Source organism: Oncorhynchus kisutch, linkage group LG28 (assembly GCF_002021735.2).
Source record: "Oncorhynchus kisutch isolate 150728-3 linkage group LG28, Okis_V2, whole genome shotgun sequence".
Taxonomy (NCBI): Eukaryota; Metazoa; Chordata; class Actinopteri; order Salmoniformes; family Salmonidae; genus Oncorhynchus; species Oncorhynchus kisutch.
In genome coordinates, this window is record NC_034201.2 from 43,218,831 (window position 1) to 43,232,310 (window position 13,480).

Below are 13,480 nucleotides of genomic sequence, written 5' to 3' on the forward strand. Positions count from 1 at the left end.
ACACACACGCACGCACACACACAAACACGCATGCACGCACACACGCACGCACGCACGCACACACACACACACACACACACACACAGATGCTGTGTGCATGTTACTGTCACAGGAGGTTGGTGGCACCTTAATTGGTTAATGACTGGAGCAGAAAGAGTGGAATGGAATCAAATACATCAAACACATTGTTTCCATGGTTTCCAGGTGTTTGATGCCATTCCATTTGCACCGTTCCAGACATTTTTTATGAGCCGTCCTCCCCTCAGCAGCCTCCTGTGGTTACTGTATACAGAAACACAATATTTACAGTTGGTCTATTCCTGTCGTTTATATGAGGAATCGTTCAAGTTAAACCACAACTTGTTTTGCCCTGAGCCGTGTCACTTCCCTTGTGTTTTTCCCCATGCAGTGCACGGTACACACAGGAAGTATCGCAGCAGAAGAGTCCCTGTCACAGTTTCCACACTCTTCAGAAAACCACAGGGGGCTAAATTTGTCAGCCAACCACACCAATAACAGGATGATAGGGTCTCAAAATACAGTATCTATTATTCAATGCTCTTTCAGATATATTTACAGAACTGCTTTGATCATGTACTTGGTTACCCTTTGGTATGTGTTTCTGTATACTGTGACATAGGATAGTAGAGGCCCTGCAGTCATGCATAGCATACACGCACGCACGCATGCACACACACACACACACCCATGCCTGCATTTCCACTTCGCCTATTCTGATAACATCTGTCTAGATCTTAAAAAATGTGAACTACGGCCATATTACAAACGACTAAAGTATTTTCTGTTGTAAGAAAACACACACAAAAAAAGGAATACAGCCTTTATTTCTCAGCTTTGATGTGAATTCTTTGTGTCATGTGAAGTGGGGGGAGGGGGGAGTGGGGGGGAGGGGGAGGGGGGGGTTGAGGAATAGAACAACTTTCAGACTAGACAGACAAGTCTAGGAGCTGGGCAAGATGAACGGTTTGCATGCCAGGAATTACTGGACCAAATGCTACCTAGAATGAGCGCACACACATGCACACACACACACGCACACTCTATTCTTTCACTCTCCCAGAATCCTTTTCTTTTATCTCTCTGAGTTCCTATTATAACTGACATATACACTGCTCAAAAAAATAAAGGGAACACTTAAACAACACAATGTAACTCCAAGTCAATCACACTTCTGTGAAATCAAACTGTCCACTTAGGAAGCAACACTGATTGACAATAAATTTCACATGCTGTTGTGCAAATGGAATAGACAACAGGTGGAAATTATAGGCAATTAGCAAGACACCCCCAATAAAGGAGTGGTTCTGCAGGTGGTGACCACAAATGTGGGTTGTAGAGACGGACTCTACAACCCACATAAGTGGCTCAGGTAGTGCAGCTCATCCAGGATGGCACATCAATGCGAGCTGTGGCAAGAAGGTTTGTTGTGTCTGTCAGCGTAGTGTCCAGAGCATGGAGGTGCTACCAGGAGACAGGCCAGTACATCAGGAGACGTGGAGGAGGCCGTAGGAGGGCAACAACCCAGCAGCAGGACCGCAGGACCGCTACCTCCAGCAAAATGACCTCCAGCAGGCCACAAATGTGCATGTGTCTGTTCAAACGGTCAGAAACAGACTCCATGAGGGTGGTATGAGGGCCCGACGTCCACAGGTGAGGGTTGTGCTTACAGCCCAACACCGTGCAGGATGTTTGGCATTTGTCAGAGAACACCAAGATTGGTAAATATGCTACTGGCGCCCTGTGCTCTTCACAGATGAAAGCAGGTTCACACTGAGCACATGTGACAGACGTGACAGAGTCTGGAGACGCCATGGAGAACGTTCTGCTGCCTGAAACATCCACCAGCATGACCGGTTTGGCGGTGGGTCATTCATGGTGTGGGGTGGCATTTCTTTGGGGGGCCGCACAGCCCTCCATGTGCTCGTAGCCTGACTGCCATTAGGTACCGAGATGAGATCCTAAGACCCCTTGTGAGACCATACGCTGGTGCGGTTGGCCCTGGGTTCCTCCTAATGCAAGACAATGCTAGACCTCATGTGGCTGGAGTGTGTCAGCAGTTCCTGCAAGAGGGAGGCATTGATGCTATGTACTGGCCCGCCTGTTCCTCAGACCTGAATCCAATTGAGCACATCTGGGACATCATGTCTCGCTCCATCCACCAACGCCACGTTGCACCACAGACTGTCCAGGAGTTGGCGGATGCTTTAGTCCAGGTCTGGGAGGAGATCGCTCAGGAGACCATCCGCCACCTCATCAGAAGCATGCCCAGGCGTTGTAGGGAGGTCATACAGGCACGTGGAATCCACACACACTACTGAGCCTCATTTTGACTTGTTTTAAGGACATTACATCAAAGTTGGATCAGCCTGTAGTGTGGTTTTCCACTTTAATTTTGAGTGTGACTCCAAATCCAGACCTCCATGGGTTGATACATTTGATTTCCATTGATCATTTTTGTGTGATTTTGTTGTCAGCACATTCAACTATGTAAAGAAAAAAGTATTTAATAAGAATATTTCATTCATTCAGATCTAGGATGTGTTATTTTAGTGTTCCCTTTATTTTTTTGAGCAGTGTATATATATAGACCCAGTGACCGACACAGAGCTGGCCCTCAGTAGTAAAGCCTGTTATAACTAACATATATATATATATATATATATGTATATAGACCCATGACCGATACAGAGCTGGCCCTCAGTAGTAAAGCCTGTTAAAAGGAAAAGGGAAGAATGGAGAGGCTGATGGAGAGGCTAGAAAGAGTTATATCCTTCTACGTCTGAATAGGGGTCTGTGAAAACAGCCAATTGTAGCTGGGAACTGTTGTTGACTGCCTCACCCCTTCTGTGGGCTCCTTAGCATTCCTCACCACTTCTGTGGGCTCATTAGCCTTCCTCACCACTGCTGTGGGCTCCTTAGCCTTCCTCACCACTTCTGTGGGCTCTTTAGCCTTCCTCACCACTGCTGTGGGCTCCTTAGCCTTCCTCACCACTTCTGTGGGCTCCTTAGCCTTCCTCGCCACTTCTGTGGGATCATTAGCCTTCCTCCGATGTGGAACGATCCACTGGGCTCTCAACTGGGCCTGACACACATGAGCACTGTAAAACTCAGACAGCTGAGCGATCACCAACTTATTAACTAACCTTATAGCTATTCGGGTGGCGGCAGGTTAGCGTAGTGGTTAGAGCGTTGGACTAGTAACCCACTGTTCCTAGATATAAAGTAAAAAATAAAAAATAAAAAAATACATTCTAAAGTCAGAACACAGACGTCCTTTGATACAAGGGCATTGCTAAGAATAATAACACCAATTGAAATAGGATACAGATAAATATGAATGGGAGTATGCAGACACTCCCACGATATCAATAGAAACCAAGGAGATAGTGTGACAACACGCTGGCCTCATAATAAATAAATAACTATGTGAAGTAGTACCACTGTGCAGTAGACTAGTCTTTACATCTAGATTCAGAGTAGTGTTATGTTGACCATCAATCAGTCCTGGCCTAGAGGGGAACTGCTGTACAGTAGAGAGGCCCGACTGACCGCATGCCAATGGCTAACTTACTGATATACAGTAAGCCCTGGTCTGTGTGATTCACTGAGGACCGTGCACGGGCAGCTCATCTACATTATGGCCCTCTTGGAAGAGCTCCAGTACGCTGTCCCTCTCTAGCAAATCACACGGTCTTTACTAGGCCTGTTTAATGACAAACAATGGAGAGTTATTTCCTTATTGATGTGAATAGCACTTATCCAGTCAGACATCCTCTGAATAGGACCAGTGATAATCAGGAGTGATAATCAGGCTCCCTTTGTCACAAGGCTTTTCTGATCTTAACTTTGTGAGTAATATGTGAATTTACATTTTGACTTTTTGGTTTCACTCTGTGTGTTCTTTCCTAGAAATAGATAAATCATTGACAACTCAGTATGAAGAAAGAAAGAACACAATAGGTACAATTGTCCATCCAAGGGCATGTTGGTCCATAATTAATAAAAATCAACATAAAGCTCAAATGTATTAAGTGGAAGTCTATACATCTGATTCTCTTACAGCACAGCAACCACTCCTTCTAGTCCAATAAGTGTCTGTTTGTTTCCTGGAATAGTCATTACATTAAGTTCAAAAAGACGACAAAAGACAAGGCAGAAAGATCACTCGATCAGTATTGGGAGATTACATCTGTTGAGAACTATAACACTCGAGATGTGTAATGTGAAAGCTCAGTTGTGGGTGATAGAACGAAAGGGAAAAGGCTGTGCTCATACATTTGACTCTGGTCTGGTATTCCGCTGTGACAACACGGAGAGCAGGAAACATCATCACTTCCTGTTTTGTGAACTCTGGTACAATGTAAAACGTTAAGACGAAATGTGATGCAGATTATCTCAGATGGAACCCCCCCCCCCCCCCGCTGCCCCATTAGACTGTACCTTGTCACGTCTATTCTCTTTGTAGCAATGCTCCATAATGACCAATAATGTGTCATGTTTGCAATTATCCTTAATGATCATCATTGTGCAGGGAACTTATTTATGAGGCCTTATTTATGATGAGTTCAAAATAGATTTCTATTAAGAAAAATACCCTGATCATATGACGTGGATACCATGGAGACTGGTAATGCTCCCTACTATGGTAACCATTTGAAGTGATTATATAGGCCTGCAGAGTTCTCTCTAAGGACTTCGAAAGCCAAGTTAACAAACAGATCACCGACCATTTTGAATACCACCGTACCTTCTCCGCTATGCAATCTGGTTTCCGAGCTGGTCATGGGTGGACCTCAGCCACGCTCAAGATCCTAAACAAGATCATAACCACCATTGATAAAAGACAATACTATGCAGTCGCATTCATCGACCTGACAAGGCTTTCGACTCTGTCAATCATCACATTCTTATCGGCAGACTCAACGGCCTTGATTTCTCAAATGACTGCCTCGCCTGGTTCACCAACTACTTATCAGACAGAGTTCAGTGTGTCAAATCGGAGGGCCTGTTGTCCGGACCTCTGGCAGTGTCTATGGGGGTGCCACAGGGTTCAATTCTCGGGCCGACTCTTCTCTCTGTATACACCAATGATGTCGCTCTTGCTGCTGGTTGATTCTCTGATCCACCTCTATGCAGACGACACCATTCTGTATACCTCTGGCCCTTCTTTGGACACTGTGTTAACAAACCTCCAGATGAGCTTCAATGCCATACAACTCTCCTTCCGTGGCCTCCAACTGCTCTTAAATGCAAGTAAAATTAAATGCATGCTTTTCAACCGATCGCTGCCTGCACCTACCCACCCGTCCAGCATCATTACTCTGGATGGATCTGACTTAGAATATGTGGACAACTACAAATATCTAGGTGTCTGGTTAGACTGTAAACTCTTGTTCCAGACTCACATTAAGCATCTCCAATCCAAAAGTAAATCTAGAATTGGCTTCCTATTTCGCAACAAAGCATCCTTCACAAATGCTGCCAAACATACCCTTGTAAAACTGACCATCCTACTGATCCTTGACTTCGGCAATGTCATTTACAAAATAGCCTCCAACTCTCTACTCAGCAAATTGGATGCAGTCTATCACAGTGCCATCCGTTCTGTCAACAAAGCCCCATATACTAGCCACCACTGCGACCTGTATGCTCTCGTTGGCTGGCCCTCGCTTCATATTTGTTGCCAAAGCCACTGGCTCCAGGTCATCTATAAGTCTTTGCTAGGTAAAGCCCCGCCTTATCTCAGCTCACTGGTCACCATAGCAGCACCCACTCATAGCACACGCTACAGCAAGTATATTTCACTGGTCACCCCCAAAGCCTTTTCCTCCTTTGGCTGCCTTTCCTTCCAGTTCTCTGCTGCCAATGACTGGAACAAATTGCAAAAATCCCTGAAGCCAGAGACTCATATCTCCCTCACTAACTTTAAGCATCAGCTGTCAGAGCAGCTCACAGGTCATTTTACCTGTACATAGCCCATCTGTAAATAGCCCATCCAACTACCTCATCCCCATATTGTTATTTAAAAAGTGCTCATTTGCACTCCAGTATTTTTACTTGCACATTCATCTTCTGCACATCTATCACTCCAGTGTTTAATTGCTAAATTGTAATTACTTCGCCACTACGGCCTATGTATTGCCTTACCTCCCTAATCTTACCTCATTTGTACACACTGTATGTATATTTTTTCTATTGTGTTATTGACTGTACACTTGTTTATTCCATGTGTTGTTTGTGTCGCACTGCTTTGCTTTATCTTGGCCAGGTCACAGTTGTAAATGAGACCTTGTTCTCAGCTAGTCTACCTGGTTAAATAAAGGTGTTCTCAGCTAGTCTACCTGGTTAAATAAAGGTGTTCTCAGCTAGTCTACCTGGTTAAATAAAGGTGTTCTCAGCTAGTCTACCTGGTTAAATAAAGGTGTTCTCAGCTAGTCTACCTGGTTAAATAAAGGTGTTCTCAGCTAGTCTACCTGGTTAAATAAAGGTGTTCTCAGCTAGTCTACCTGGTTAAATAAAGGTGTTCTCAGCTAGTCTACCTGGTTAAATAAAGGTGTTCTCAGCTAGTCTACCTGGTGAAATAAAGGTGTTCTCAGCTAGTCTACCTGGTGAAATAAAGGTGTTCTCAGCTAGTCTACCTGGTTAAATAAAGGTGTTCTCAGCTAGTCTACCTGGTTAAATAAAGGTGTTCTCAGCTAGTCTACCTGGTTAAATAAAGGTGTTCTCAGCTAGTCTACCTGGTTAAATAAAGGTGTTCTCAGCTAGTCTACCTGGTTAAATAAAGGTGTTCTCAGCTAGTCTACCTGGTTAAATAAAGGTGTTCTCAGCTAGTCTACCTGGTTAAATAAAGGTGTTCTCAGCTAGTCTACCTGGTTAAATAAAGGTGTTCTCAACTAGTCTACCTGGTTAAATAAAGGTGTTCTCAGCTAGTCTACCTGGTGAAATAAAGGTGTTCTCAGCTAGTCTACCTGGTGAAATAAAGGTGTTCTCAGCTAGTCTACCTGGTTAAATAAAGGTGTTCTCAGTTAGTCTACCTGGTTAAATAAAGGTGTTCTCAGCTAGTCTACCTGGTTAAATAAAGGTGTTCTCAGCTAGTCTACCTGGTTAAATAAAGGTGTTCTCAGCTAGTCTACCTGGTTAAATAAAGGTGTTCTCAGCTAGTCTACCTGGTTAAATAAAGGTGTTCTCAGCTAGTCTACCTGGTTAAATAAAGGTGTTCTCAGCTAGTCTACCTGGTTAAATAAAGGTGTTCTCAGCTAGTCTACCTGGTTAAATAAAGGTGTTCTCAGCTAGTCTACCTGGTTAAATAAAGGTGTTCTCAGCTAGCCTATCTGGTTAAATAAAGGTGTTCTCAGCTAGTCTACCTGGTTAAATAAAGGTGTTCTCAGCTAGTCTACCTGGTTAAATAAAGGTGTTCTCAGCTAGTCTACCTGGTTAAATAAAGGTGTTCTCAGCTAGTCTACCTGGTTAAATAAAGGTGTTCTCAGCTAGTCTACCTGGTTAAATAAAGGTGTTCTCAGCTAGTCTACCTGGTTAAATAAAGGTGAAATAAAAATACAATAAAAAACTTGCTCAGTGAATCGACCTCAGTGCATTTTTAATATAGTACGGTGTCTGCCAACATGGTGACATCCTGTAGCTGAGCCAATGCAAACACACTAGACACTTGACTAGTCTGACTGATGTTCATGTGTTTTACGTAGAGCTGCAGAAGATGGGAGAGCCGAGAGTGAGCCTCTCCTCTCTCTCTTATCTGCTGCACTTTATGGGCCGTTGCCATGGGGACACAATGATGCTAAGGAGAGGGGATGGGAAGGGTTTCCCACCTCCGCCCAAACCAATAGAGGAAAATACCACAACAATTTACTGGTCTTAAGCAATGATGTACCACCCCTATATGCATTTTCCACTTGCATCTTCCCTGACTCCCGTCTCTTATCTGAAATACTGGCCTGCATGTTTTAACTTCACATTATATCAAATCAAAGTTTATTGGTTGCATACACAGTTTTACAGATGTTAGGTGCAGCAAAATGGTTATGTTTTTAGCTCCAACATTGCAGGAATATCTAGCAATACAATACCAATGCACACATAATCTAAAAGTTACAAAAAAGAACAAGAAATTAAGACATATCAGAATTAGCCATATCAGAGTTCGGGAATATACATAAATATATATGAATGTGAATGGTGTGTATTGACCAATGATGTATATAAACCCTGGATTGCTGATGCTATGTATTGCTCATTAAGAGGCTTTGAAGCCAACGGTCGGCCATATTGGTACTCCCCAGTAGAAGCAGTGCTCCATAGGTATGAATGGAATTCTACAGTAAGGCTCTCCAGAGGGTAGTGAGGTCTGCACAACGCATCACCGGGGGCAAACTACCTGCCCTCCAGGACACCTACACCACCCGATGTCACAGGAAGGCCATAAAGATCATCAAGGACAACAACCACCCAAGCCACTGCCTGTTCACCCCGCTATCATCCAGAAGGCGAGGTCAGTACAGGTGCATCAAAGCTGGGACCGAGAGACTGAAAAACAGCTTCTATCTCAAGGCCATCAGACTGTTAAACAGCCACCACTAACATTGAGTGGCTGCTGCCAACACACTGACTCAACTCAACCACTTTAATAATGGGAATTGATGGGAAATGATGTAAAATATATGACTAGCCACTTTAAACAATGCTACCTAATATCATGTTTACATACCCTACATTATTCATCTCATATGTATATGTATATACTGTACTCTATATCATCTACTGCATCTTTATGTAATACATGTATCACTAGCCACTTTAACTATGACACTTTGTTTACATACTCATCTCATATGTATATACTGCACTCAATACCATCTACTGTATCTTGCCTATGCCGCTCTGTACCATCACTCATTCATATATCTTTATGTACATATTCTTTATCCCCTTACACTTGTGTCTATAAGGTAGTAGTTTTGGAATTGTTAGCTAGATTACTTGTTGGTTATTACTGCATTGTCGGAACTAGAAGCACAAGCATTTCGCTACACTCGCACTAACATCTGCTAACCATGTGTATGTGACAAATAAAATTTGATTTGATTTGATTTGATAAATGTTTCAAGGACAAAATTCCATGTATTTAAAGCTGCAATATGTAACTTTTTGGGCGACTCAACCAAATTCACATAGAAATGTGTGTTATAGATCTGTCATTCTCATTGAAAGCAAGTCTAATAAGTGGTAGATTGGTTCTACTGTACGTGTGCCATTTCTATGCTTCCCATTCCCATTTTTGTATTGTGGCTTTTACTTTTGGTTTTGCACACCAGCTTCAAACAGCTGAAAATACTATATTTTTGGTTTATTGAAAATATATTTAGATGGTACAATGATTCTATACACTATACTATACCATACATAAACTGAAATTAGGCAAACTATTCACATTTTTGCAGCCAGGAAACGGTGGAGTGATTGGCTATAACCAATAGTGCAAAAAAGGTTATGTTTTCACCTTCTAGACGTTGAACAGGGTATGGCTCGGATGGCTGAAGTCCTTGATGATCTTCTTGGCCTTTCTGTGACACTGAGTGCTGTAGATGTCCTGGAGGGAACTTAATAGATGATTACTGTTCAGAAAAGTATCAGAAAACCTATTGCATCGGCAAAATGCTGTACATTTACTCACATACAAAGGATTCGGAAAGTATTTAGACCCCTTGACTTTTTCCACATTTTGTTACATTACAGCCCTATTCGAAAATGAATAAAATAAAATAAAATTCTCATCAATTTACACAAATTTAGATTTTTTTGCAAATGTATTACAAATAAAAAACAGAAATACCTTATTTACATAAGTATTCAGACCCTTTGCTATTCTATTAGACTTAAGCTCAGGTGCATCCTTTTTCCATTGATCACCCTTGAGATGTTTCTATAACTTGATCACCTGTTGTAAATTCAAATGATTGGACATGATTTGGAAAGGCACACACCTGTCTATAAGGTCCCCCACAGTTGACAGTGCATGTCAGAGCAAAAACCAAGTCATGAGGTCGAAGGAATTGTTTGTCAAGAGCTCCAAGACAGGATTGTGTCGAGACACAGATCTAGGGAAGGGTACCAAAACAGTGGCCTCCATCATTCTTAACTGGAAGAACTACCAAGAAGACTTCCTAGAGCTGGCTGCCTGGCCAAACTGAGCAATCAGAGGACAAGGGCCTTGATTAGGGAGGTGACCAAGAACCCAATGGTCAATATGACAAAGCTCCCGAAGTCCTCTGTGGAGATGGGAGAACCTTCCAGAAGGACAACCATCTCTGCAGCACTCCACCTATCAGGCCTTTATGGTAGAGTGGCCAGACGGAAGCCACTCCTCAGTAAAAGGCACATGGCAGTCCGCTTGGAGTTTGCCAAAAGACACCTAAAGGACTCTCAGACCATGAGAAACAATATTCTCTGGTCTGATGAAAACAAGATTGAACTCTTTGGCCTGAATGCCAAGCGTCACATCTGGAAGAAACCTGGCACCATCCCTACGGTGAAGCATGGTGGTGGTAGCATCATGCTGTGGGGATGTTTTTCAGCAGCAGGGACTGGGAGACTAGTCAGGATCGAGGGGAAATATGAATGGAGCAAAGTACAGAGAGATCCCTGATGAAAACCTGCTCCAGAGTGCTCAGGACCTCAGACTGGGCAAAGGTTCACCTTTCATCAGGACAATGACCCTAAGCACACAGCCAAGACAACCCAGAAGTGGCTTCGGGACAAGTCTCTGAATGTCCTTGTGTGGCCCAGCCAGAGCCCGGACATGAGCCCGATCGAACATCTCTGGAGAGACCTGAAAATAGCTGTGCAGCGACGCTCTCCATCCAACCTGACAGAGCCTGAGAAGATCTGCAGAGAAGCATGGGAGAAACTTCCCAAATACAGGTGTGCCAACCTTGTAGGGTCATACCCAAGAAGACTTGAGGCTGTAATCACTGCCAAAGGTGCTTCAACAAAGTACTGAGGAAAGGGTCTGAATATTTATGTAAATGTTATATTTCCATTTTTTTTTTATTATACATTTGCAAAAATGTATAAAACCTGTTTTTGCTTTGTCATTATGAGGTATTGTGTGTAGATTGATGAGGGGGAAAAAACTATTTAATCCATTTTAGAACTCGCTGTATAGACTAATGGCAGGCAGGCTGGATAGACTAACGCTTGAGAGTGAATCCCTGGACTGGACCCGAGTCAGAAAGTAGGACAGATGACATAACAACCTTTGGGTTAGGGTTATTGTGCACAGCGCATTTGGGCGGAAGTGTCTAGGAACGAGATTAGTCACGTATCAGCCTACTGCAGAAACACTAACCTATTAGTCCAGCAGATATACCCAAATATATCCAAGATCATGCACTTCATGATAAAAGTATCAAACTTGGTACATTATTACTAGATACTTTAAGGAACATTTTAAAGATTGGAGGCAGTCTGGAAAACTTGGCAGTCAACCAGGGTGGCCATTTTAATAAAATGGCTGCCATTCTGATTTTCTTTTAGAAGAAAATAGGGTAAAATAATTCCAAACAAAATCAACAAAATTACTTTTTAATGTTATCTACCCACTAAATAAACCTTAATGGGGGTTCATATTGAGGTCATTTTGATGATAGTCCAGCTACTAAACCCCAAAAAATGGCATATCTTAAGAAGTATTTTTTGGCCATAGTGCTTCCAGAGGCAGTTTGGAACTCGGTAGCGGGTGATGCAACTGAGGGCAGAAGATTTTTACACACTAAATGCTTCAGCACTCGGTGGTCCCGTTCTCTGTGCGCTTGCGCGGTCTACCACTTTGTGGCTGAGCCTAGACGTTTCCACTTCACAATAACAGCACTTACAGTTGACTGGGACAGCTTTAGCAGGGCAGAAATTTGACGAACGGACTTGTTGGAAATGTGACATCATATGATGGTGCCACGTTGAAAGTAAATGAGTTCTTAAGTGAGTCCAGTCTACTGCCAATGTTTGTCTATGGAGATTGCATGGCTGTGTGTTTGATTTTATACACCTGTTTTAAACAACAACAGGTGTGGCTGAAATAGTAGAATCCGCTATTTTGAAGGGATGTCCACATACTTTTGTATATATACAGTAGTGTATAATATTCTGTTTTGTGTCAATTTTAAGAAATGTGACAGGAAACCTGTCCTGTACACTCTTAGAAAAAGGTTTCCAAAAGGGTTCTTCCGCTGTCCATTTTTGGTTCCAAGTAGAAACCTTGTGTGTTCTAGAAAAAAGTGTTCTAGATGGAACTCAAAAAGGGTTCTACCTGGACCCAAAAGGGTTCTACCTGGAACCAAAAAGGGTTCTTCAAAGGGTTCTCCTGTGGGGACAGCCGAAGAACACTTTTAGAAAAAAAATGTTCTTCTAAGTGTACACATCACTTTAGGTAAAATCCCATAGGAATGCATTACGTCAAGCAGAAAGACTGGTAACCCATGATAACAAAATGTTTTTATGATGAGACCTTTCAGCCTTCACAAGTAATGAAAAGTCTAAATAAAGATATTTAGCTATAGCGTCATTGCAGATTTAACCTATCAGTGCTGTAGTGTTATTTTTTGGGGTTCCAGAGAGCAAAATAGTTCATTTCATTTCTCAATCAATGTTTGCACTGTACCTACTGAATAATATAATTTTATATGCATAAAATGCAACATCCAAATGCAGTATCTGCATATGCCTACACATATTGACAAAGACATGTTTGTATTTTTAATACCCTAAAACACCAAATTAGGCCTACATAATTTCAAAATATGCCATCAAGCACTTTCAATTGAAATATTATAATTATTCTTGTTTTACAGATGAAACGTCAAAGCTGGATCTGAATGGCCAACCAAACCCAATTGATCTCACTCAGTTTCATGGGAATATGCATTTAAATCTGCTTGAGTGATAGTGGTGGCAGGGTAGCCTAGTGGTTAGAGCATTGGACTAGTAACCGGAAGGTTGCAAGTTCAAACCCCTGAGGTACAAATCTGTCATTCTGCCCCTGAACAAGGCAGTTAACCCACTGTTCCTAGGCTGTCATTGAAAATAAGAATTTGTTCTTAACTGACTTGCCTGGTTAAATAAAGGTAAAAAACATTGATCCTTGAGAAAAAAAACATGATGGGGTAATGGACAAAATCTGTGATGGCACTACAGCCAAAAGTACTTCTTTATGCATGCCCTAGCCATGTGAAATTTGGTGGGTCTATCACAAAGTCCACAGTTTGTTCGCGTAGCCACTGAAATATGGTCAAAAGAATCTCAATATGACCCCTATTAAGGTCTTAAGAGTACTTTATAATCAGAAGTACTGTCTATATCGTCTGTGGTGTTTATTTAGTGGGTATGTAACAGTTTAACTATCGTCCTGGGCTCGAACCAGGGACCCTCTGCACACACCGACAACAGTTAC